General features: G+C 38.3%; 1 non-coding gene across 1 annotated transcript; it reads right to left on the bottom strand.

Annotated features, from left to right (window-relative positions):
* Positions 1–5,596: 5,596 nt before the first annotated feature.
* Trnak-cuu lies at positions 5,597–5,669 on the bottom strand. Its single transcript has one exon. It is a non-coding gene; the product is annotated as a tRNA-Lys (tRNA).
* Positions 5,670–10,464: the final 4,795 nt, after the last annotated feature.

Genomic DNA, 10,464 nt, shown 5'->3' with positions numbered 1-10,464 from the left:
AAAAAAAAAAGAGAGAGAATAGGAACCCCCCCCCCAAAAAAAAGTTACAGTATGTTTAAAAAATGCTGAATAAAGAAAAAAATGGGTATAGACAGTCATAAAAATAGTTTAAAAATAATAAAGTCTTTGAAAAAAAGAATAAAGTAATATAAAAAATAAGCCATGTATGTGGTGGTATTGTGTTCCCCAAAATATTGAGCACCCTAATAAACTTATCTGGGGTCAGAGGTAGAACAGCCACTAGATACAAAGGCTAGAAAATGGTGGCACTCACACCTTTAATCCTAGCACTCCAGAGGTAGAAATCGCTCTGGATCTCTGTGAGTTCAAGGCCACATTGGAAAGGGCCAGGCATGGTGACTCATGCCTTTAATCCCAGAAAGTGAGCCTTTAATTTCAGGGAGTGGTAGTAGAAAGAAGAAAGGTATATAAGGCGTGAGGAGCAGAAACTAGAAGCATTTGGCTGGTTAAGCATTTGGCTGGTTAAGCTTTCAGGCTTCTAGCAGCACAGTTCAGCTGAGAGCCATTCGGATATGAGGACACAGAGGTTTCCAGTCTGAGGAAACAAGATCCGCTGAGAAGTTAGCCAGGTGAGGGTAGCTGTGGCTTGTTCTGTCTCTCTGATCATCCAGTGTTCACCCCAATACCTGGCCTCAGGTTTGATTTTATTAATAAGAAATTTGAAGATTCATGCTAAATATGTAAGGATGGAAAATATTTTAACACAGGGAATCTGGACCTTCTATGGTGCTTCGTTAATTTTGAATTTTTTGAATGCTAGTGAACAGAGAATGACAGCGGCTGAGGGACATTGGATTGTGGAAGGGACTGCTGAATTAAACCAGCCTAGATACTTTAGAGATGTCTTAACTTTGAAATGGAAGTCAGAAAATGTATTGCTTTGGGGAACAGGTTATGCTCTGTTTCCACAGAAAACGAAAAGCAGTGAATTTGTTCAAGATTAAAGAGGATCCAGTTTAATCAGGGGAGATCCCCTGAGAATCCTGATTGCATATATAAAGACATGAACCTAGAAAAACTATTAGACAGGTGACATATATTTTACCTGCTCAAACATAAAACAAAAAATTATCTTTGGCTAGCTTGTGTACAATGTACAGTGCATACTTGTGTTAATGCAGATATTATGCAACCTTTGAAAGTCTGTGTGTTTTCAGAGGAAGGGGACTAGGTACCAGTAATAATGGGTAACCCATGTGATGCAGCCTCTCAGAGTGCCTATGTTGCAGTTTCCTCAGAGTTCTGTATCCAGAACAGCTTCAAGGTAGTTAACTAAGATGGTCCAGCACCATAGACTACTCCAGCCAAACTACAGATAAGCTTTGAGCTTTCCCTTCCCACAGAGCCTGGACAACAAGTTTTATGGCTGGTTTTTACAGGACTTGACCATTTTCTCAATTTTCTTTCTTTTTTTTTTCATTATGGACATTTTTTTATTAAGAATTTTTTTATTCATTTTACATAACAATCAAAGATCCCCATCTTCCCTCCTCCCACCCCTCCAGCCTTCCCTGCAACCCACCCACTATTCCCTTAAGAAGGTAAGGCCTCCCATGGGGAGTCAGCAGAGCCTGGTACATTAGAAGCAGGTCTCTTAGGGTCCCTCAAAGATGCCATCCCCCTCAGACTACAGGAAGTAGTTGAGTGAACATGATGCCCACATTCCCAAGAGGTGGGGTGGGTGATTTTCAGTCATTCTATGGGTCATGTTTGTCATCATTTAGGTGGGTTGGTTACAAGTTGTTATTGGTCATGGTCATGGAAAAACCTAAATAAGGAGATTATATTCAGGGATTTCTTTCTGAAGGGAGAAAATGGGGTTATATTGTAGAAATGATGGGGTAAAAGGGTAGATTGTTGAGTCTATTTTGAAGAACCACTAATCTCAAATAGTTTACATTGGCATGGATTTTTGTATATTGGTAAAAATTTAAGGTTATTTTAGTTATATTGTATATATGTTTCTACTCTTGCTTAAGTTATTGTACCTATGCAGTTCATTTAAAAATGTCCTGTAAAGTTTTAGCCCTTGAAAGGTATTTGAGATAATAAAGAAAAACAGGCTAATAGTTAGTCATCTATAACAATCAAACTTATAGCCATGTTAGGCATATTTTTCAAGGTCATACAGAGATATATTTTAGATAGGTAGGTGACCTTCAAATACTTCAAAGTCCTACAGAATATGGCATTTAAAATGTTTTAGTAACATAAGGCTTTTCATGACAGTGATACATGTCTGCTCTTGGAAGCACCAATTTACTTCAAAAAAGGATAATAGGCATCACAGAACCTTCATATGGAGTTTGGTTTCTTGTGGCAAAAGCTACCCATGCCTCAACTGCTGACAGTATGCTGTCCAAACTGGACAAACAGGGCACCAAAGAAAGTGTCTGATGCCGGGCGGTGGTGGCGCACGCCTTTAATCCCAGCACTCGGGAGGCAGAGCCAGGAGGATCTCTGTGAGTTTGAGGCCAGCCTGGGCTACCAAGTGAGTTCCAGGAAAGGCGCAAAGCTACACAGAGAAACCCTGTCTCGAAAAACCAAAAAAAAAAAAAAAAAAAAAAAAACCAAAAAAACTGTCAACTGTCAGAGTTCTTGCAAGCAAACTAATATATTATTTTGTTGTGTTTACTATCTAGGATGCAGCTACTTTAAAATAAAAATTATTTTAATACTTGTTACTCACTTCAAAGATTTCCAAATGCATTATATATTTTTACAAAGAAATTCTCCCCAAAGCACAAGCAAGATGATCCCAAGGATAAAGTCATCTGGGTTACAGAGAGAGACAGAGACAGAGGAAGGAAGGGCTGGGGGAGGGAGAAAGGAGCTAGAAAAAAGAAACGAAAGACAATATAATCTTCTAGAAGTAGGCTTAATTTTTTTTCTAATACTTTCTCCCAGGTTTGTCTTCCAAATAAAATGTAGATCCCTGTGAGAAACAAAGCCATTGACGTGGTCCAGGAGGCCAAGGTAGGAATGTTCAGATAAGGTTAACTCTCTACAGTGTTTTCATGCATAGGAACAAGCCAGAACTTACTGTAGTGTTTCCTGAACATACACTAAGTCAGTTATTCCTTATAATGCTGATCATGCTGTTGGACCCTTATAATATTCTAATGAGCCATCTTCATTAGCAATTATAGCACCTACCGTGTTAGCTTCTATCAGTATATTTAATTAGCTTTTCACCATGAATCCTTTTGCAGGTGTTTTCTTCAGTCTATTACCAACCTACCCACTGTCTTGGCAGAGCCGGGTGTGTGTGTGTGGATACTGTATATTTGGGAATACAGATCTATTTCATGCTTGTGTAAATTGTGAGTTCTTGACCAGTCTACTGCATTCAAGTCTAGTTGGTACCTACCTACATTTGAACCAGAATGCTCTGGGACAGTCCATGTATGTACATACTATTTGCTTTTTCCTATCACACTCCATGCTTGTACACCTGCAGTTTTTGTACAGGCGTTATTTTCCTCTGATATCATTTTCTGTATTTATTCATCAGTCCTTTTAGTTTAGAGCCCATCTCCTCCAGGAAATAGCCAAGCCACTAAACAGAGTTAACATCCCTCTTCTTCATAGTTTCCTGTGACATGCTTTGAGAATCTTTATTCTCCTTCACATTTTTTTTTCTTCCCTCCATAAAATTCAATTTCACTTAAAAAGCCCAAATTCTTTACCAGGAGCTAATGATGCTGTAGTGGTCCCCAGTGAGCCATGCCCTCATCCAACCCATTATCCTTTGAGTGCAGTGGAAGCTGTGACTTCCTAAGCAATAGACTCTAGCAAAGATGAAAAATGGTTACTCGATAATTACATAATATTCCAGCATAGCTGCCTGCTGGCTTTGAAGAGGCAGGTGGCATGTTATGAAGGTGTATAGAAAATTTTCATTCAGGAAAGGCCTTTGGATGACCTCCAAATGCTGAAAGTAGACCATGGCTGTTAGAGACTAGCAAGAAAATGGAGATCTCCTTCCAACAAGAGCAAGGATAATCATGTAAGTGGAGCTTCAGGAAGAATGTATTTGCTCATGTTAAGTTTGTGAGCCTAAGGTCCGGAGCTACATACCCACCTAATTTATGTCTGAATTCCTGACCCACAGAGGCAATGAGTCAGCTAAGACATGCATGTTGTTTTAAGCCACTGGGTTTGTAGTGGTTACTTATACAGAAACAGAAAAGAAACACATATCATAAACTCTGAACTGCTCATTCGGACTCTTGCTCCTCTTCATCTCATGACTTTGAATATGCACATCTTTCTGGCTGGACAGTTGTGTCCTATCTCCATCTGTGCTGCCCAGGGTTTTGTTTTTGTCAGCTTGAAATAAGCTAGAGCTATTTTGGAAAAGTTTTTGCAACTAATAAAATGCCCCTCCCACCCCCACAACACACACCATGATTGTCTTGTAGTGCATTTTCTTGATTGATGATTGGTGTGGGAGGGCCCAGCTGACTATGGATAGTGTTAATCTCTGGCTGGTGGTCCTGCATGCTGTAAGGACGCACACTAAGAAAACCATTTGTGCCAAGCCAATATACCACACTCCCCCATGGCTTCTACATCTGCTTGAGTTCAGGTTCCTGCCTTGAGTCCCTGCCCTGATGTCCTTCGATGATAACTACAAGATATAAGTTGAAATAAACCTTTTCCTCCCAAAATTTTTTTGGTCATGGTATTTTATCGCAGCAATAAGACACAATCCTTTCTTTAGTAAGATCCTTTGCAATTATTGAGTTCATCGTAAGTGACACATCAGTTTTTCTGTCCACATCTCTCATAATAATGTCCCCTCATCTCATTATGGCTTCAAAGGAAAGATGTTTCCTTCATGACATTCATATATTATGAGGCATTTAGTAGTCTACTTATTTATATATCATCAACTAGGACATACAATTGTTGGGAGCTAGAATGTACATCTCTTTATAATTATTATTATATATTAAGTATCAGCCTGACATACAGCGGGTTCCAATTTCTCAGCGCTGACAGGCTGGATAAGAAAAATAAGATCCCAAGGAGTATTAGAGAAATGATAATGAGTTTTTGTTTAAGCTGAAGTTACAAAGGATTCAATATATTTTCTAGGACTCTTACCCTGGTGTATATAAAGTTGATATGTATTATATGGTGAGATACAGTTAAGATGTGTGAGTTTGGGGGCAGAATCAATGGAGCATGTTTACATAGATGTGAACAGGTAGATAGGAAGGGAGATGAGTTGATAGATAGAAGATGTGTGTAGTGGGTAGCAATTCCAGCTTGGATCTGTAAGTTCCAACCCCCATTGAGACTCTGGCAACTGTCACGCCTCGAGGCCAGGGGAGGCACCTGGAGACCTGAGAGCTGGATGGGCCAGTGCTCTCTCTGTGTACTCGCTCTGTGCCAGGATGCTGAACGTTGGAGGTGAACTGAGCAGAGCTCCAGAGAACACCGCTGGACTGCAATACACCTTTCCCAGACCCTGTGACCTACCTTTCACTTAATTTGTGAGTTACACCATTAAATAAATATCCTTTTAAGTACGTGGCGTGGCCAAAATAATTTCTCCAATATCTGCCACCCAATGTGGGGCTCGAACCCACGACCCTGAGATTAAGAGTCTCATGCTCTACCGACTGAGCTAACCAGGCTAGTGGTTAGGGAAAGGGGCTTTGCCTTTATTTCTACAGGAAAAAAATAAAGCTATGGATACCAACAAAATTAATAAAAATTCAATTCGAACAGGAAAAACCCCTTGATGAAGAGAAATAAAAGATCATCCACCAATGTGACATCTCTACAAGTTGTAAGAAAAATTTAACAATCAAAGGGTGGGGTAGGGTTCTGTTTTTGTCTTTCCAGGATAATGGAAATACCCATCTTCCAAAACTCATAAGGCCTTGGATATCCGGATGTTTACAGCAGAAAGGAAGAATCTATTGGTACCAATCTACACATGGTAAAATCTCACTTCTAATATCTATCTCTCTATCAATCTAGAAAAGTTGTGGTTCCAATTCAATTATAAGCCAAGCTGGCTTTGGAGATGGAATTGGCTCACTCCTTCTCTAAACCCAAGCATATTGCTAAAAGAAAAGTTTGAGAGATTCTTTAGTCCCGTATAAGAAGTGCCCTCTGGTGTGAGACAGAAGGAAACCAATAAAAAGGGACCATTGTCTTCTAAATTCTAATTCTCTCCATGCTTACTCTTGATTTCTCAGAATCCTTTCTTACATGCTATGTCCTCTTTAAATCCAAACCTCCCATTTTTGATAACAAATAAGTTTTTCCAATAGCAATCTCAGAAGTCTCCAGAAGGAAGATGGGGCCCCAACAGCAACAACTCTACCCAATCCAGAATGATGCCATGGTAATCATCATCATACTACACTTCTTGCCAGAATTTCAGACAATCTTACCCATTACTCTAAAACTTGCTGCAGAACCTACAGTTAGTCTTACTGAGATTTAACTATCTGAGCTTTCTCACAGTACCCAACAGAGATAACATCACCCCCTAAATGGCAGGAAGCAATTCTAAGAAAATGACACTCTTTCTCCCTTAGGTTTCATAATTCTCAGGGTTATGGAAGAAAATATTAGACTCAGTATAGTAAATAAAAGGGGGGGGAGAAGAAATGGAATGGATAGGTATAAGATATGATGGTAAATCATTGTATATACTAGTAAACAAATTTAGTAAAATAGCAACCTTAGATAATTTGCATTGTAATTTGTACTGTTATAGATTCTTATATGTTGATACAAATGTAAACTATTTTATACTCCTATTTAAGATAATTTGTATATTGATACAAATACAGAACTATATTTGTTATAATGTACATATATTTCTACTCTTATTTGAAACATTTTTATATTGATACAAATGTAAATTTATATCTGTAATACTTTATATATGTCCTACTTCTATTTAGGATATTCAGTATATTGATATATATTTAAGATTATTGTCATATTGCATATCACACTATATATTCCTTCCTCTGTTATAAATATCTTGTGTATTGTTACAATTTTGAAGTCATCGTTCTTCACCATACATTTGCTTATAGACTGTTTACCTTGTTTACGTGAAGTCTTAGTCCTTAGGTTATTTCGGTAGATAAGACTTATAGATTTATAGTCGCCTATGCCAGTCATCTCTATAGTTACGTTAGTTAGGTTATCCAGATTTACAGATACATAGGTCAGATGGACAGGTAATTTTCAAACACTTCATAGACCTAGAGAATATGGCATTTAAATAACTTAGAATTCTGTTGATGTGAGACACAATTGCTCCTGGCTGCACCAATTGATCCCGAGAGAATGTTGGGCTTCTAAGACATTTCCATTTGGAAGTTTGTCTTTTTGGCACAAAATGGCCTACTGGGCAAAGAACTGCCCTTGCCTTGATGGCTGACAGTACAAATGCAATGCTGTCCTTCCTGGACAAGCGGGATACAAGGAAAGCAACCACTGTACTCTGCCAAGACAGGGTAAGATGGTCTTTCAGAATTCCTGCTTCTGAAGATGTTCTGTCAGATACTCTAGGCCTGTAGCTAATTTGAATGCACCAACAATGCTGAGAAACATTAGGTGACTGTCCAGGCTGCCAGCTGTCTTGGTCTACTCTTGCAAGATTCCCAAAAGCTGCTTGCATCCATCTACCATTTCTCAGGTACCATTATGTTCCTTCTCAGGTCTTTGATGGAATTGAAGACTAGCAGGTATAGTTACAACTTAGTATATATAATATCTTAGATAGAACATATTAAGTATTAGATTCAGGTTCTTTAGGATAGGACACCTTTGAATGATCTTTATAACATGCCATTTACCTATGCTCTATACTTCTCTGGATTTTAGTATGTGTTTCTTGCTTGATATTGTTTGCATTGGTTGTAGTTACATCTTATCTGGGTCATTATCCCTCATTATTCCTGGACAATATTTGATAACCATTCCTTTGTATATAGTCTTGTATTAGATTAAAACCTTCCTATTTAGACAAAAAGGGGGAGATGTAGTGGGTAGCCATTCCAGCTTGGATCTGGAAGTTCCAACCCCCATTGAGACTCTGGCAACTGTCATGCCTATGAGGCGGGGCCAGGGGAGGCGCCTGGAGACCCGAGAGCTGGATGGGCCAGCGCTCTCTCTGTGCGCTCGCTCTGTGCCGGGATGCTGAACGTTGGAGGCGAACTGAGCAGAGCTCCAGAGAACACCGCTGGACTGCGATACACCTTTCCCAGACCCTGTGACCTACCTTTCACTTAATTTGTGAGTTACACCATTAAATAAATATCCTTTTAACTACGTGGAGTGGCCAAAATAATTTCTCCAATAGATGTGAGAGAAGAACAAGGATAAATGGTAGAAAATACAGTCCAGTAGAGTCAGCAATAGGTTTTGAAGAGAAAATAGAAGCAGGTAAAGAGAGTTCCCAAGTTCTGACCTGGGTCCTCCCTGAGTATCTTAACAATATTTTATCTCCTCTGATTCAGAGTTTCTGTACTATGTAGAGATATCCGTATCTCTAACTCTTAAGCTACAATATGAATAATTAGAGTTATTATCTTTAGCATCACTATTTTACCCAGGCTGAACCCACAAATGCAAAGAAAATCCAAGGATTGCAAAGATTTTTCAAAATTGTTTTCTTTTACTTAAGGGGAACCTTAAGACACCTTCCTAAATTATGAACTGTCTCAGACAAAAGCAGAGACATTTCTTTTTTTTTTATTTTCTTTATAAGTTTCTCCCATAACCCATAGGCAAATATATGATACTGTTCAAACACCTATTGCATTTATTCATAAATGACCTAGATAATTGATTGTTCTTATATTTATCCTGCTTGTATGAAGTGTTGACTGCTAGAGTATTGTTTCTAGTGTGTGTAACCTGTAGCATGTGTTCACATACTACTTCTTCTGTTGCACATATGTCTATGATTCCATAGCTACAGTGGACAGCTAATTATACTCAAAGAGCTTCCCTTTTCTTGATTGAAACAGCCCAATAATTCAGTGCAAGGGATCTAATAATTGAGATAAGTATTTTTTGTTTTATTCTTTTCTTTTCCTTTCTTTCTTTATTTCTCTTCCTTCCTTCCTTCCTTCCTCCCTTCCTTTCTTTCTTTTCTTTTCTTTCCGGAGACAGGGTTTCTCTGGGTAGTTTTGGTGTCTGTCCTGGATCTTGCTCCGTAGACCAGGCTGACCTTGAACTCACAGAGATCCACCTGGCTGGGATTAAAGGCATGTACCATCACCGCCTGGTGAGATATGCATTTTTAAAAAATCATACTCAACATAATTTCTTGTAAAATCAGGTTTACTAAAATCTGAATCAGTTTAAGAATGTCTTTTTCTTTGGCACTAAAACATCTAAAATTGGAAATGTAATGGTATGTTACTTTCAACTTTCTGGTTACTATTTAATACACCATGACAAAAAGGACTTAAATTAATAGTCTGATTAATTCTCTCCTTTATTCAGACAAATGCTTCAGTATTTCCTGTTGAACATTTTGCCCTAAAATAATGCTGTGTAAAATGACTTCTGATGATTTTTCTGTGAAGATCTACATTTTGTATCTTCCATTGCAAGGAGCTTATAATGAATGGAAGCTACAGATCAGGGGATGTACTTTCTCAAGGTCTCCCCCTACCCAATGGACTGAGTGCTCACTGCCCACAGTGAGTCACTGACTCATGAAAGTGCCTCTCTAGTGTTCACTTGACATTGTACTGATGCTTCTACCTTGTTTTTGTGCTCACTGATGAAGCCAACAGTTTTGGAACTGCATAACAATATCTACCAGAAGAAACCATTAAAACATGTGATTATGTCATTCATGAGATTTTGGGACTGAATAGACCCATGGGATCCTGTCTTGTAAATATCCACAGTGCCACTTGTTTATTGAATAAAAGAGGTAGAAGTCAGTTTTTGACAAGGACATTCAAAACAAGACAAAAGGCCCCATCCAATTTCTTTTAAATATACAGTACACTTGTCTTTGAATTCTCCGTGGTTAATAAATATTTCCATTGGCATTTTTCTGATTCTCTCATATTTCCATTTGTAGTTAATGGCATAAAACTTTCACTCTTTTTAATGCCAAATTGTCATTTCTTATCCATGCTTCTTGACAGTTGCTACTCTCTAAATATATTATTTAGAGTTACTTGTACTTTATAGATAAATTGTACTGATGCCATACTATTAAAAGTTTTATACAAAGTTACGCTTCCTTAAGTCAATTTTTGTTCTTAGCATGGGATACGGCATGATAACATGCTGATAGAAGATTCTTATGAAATATTAAGCATCTACTAGAGTCAATATTGCTTTTCGTAATAATTTACATCGGCTGAATACCCACTGTGAGTATTGTGTTTCAGAACACATTATAGCAGTGTGTGGAATGTAGAGGAGACA

Source organism: Peromyscus leucopus, chromosome 9 (genome assembly GCF_004664715.2).
Source record: "Peromyscus leucopus breed LL Stock chromosome 9, UCI_PerLeu_2.1, whole genome shotgun sequence".
NCBI lineage: Eukaryota > Metazoa > Chordata > Mammalia > Rodentia > Cricetidae > Peromyscus > Peromyscus leucopus.
This window is presented reverse-complemented; position numbering and strand designations above follow the sequence as displayed.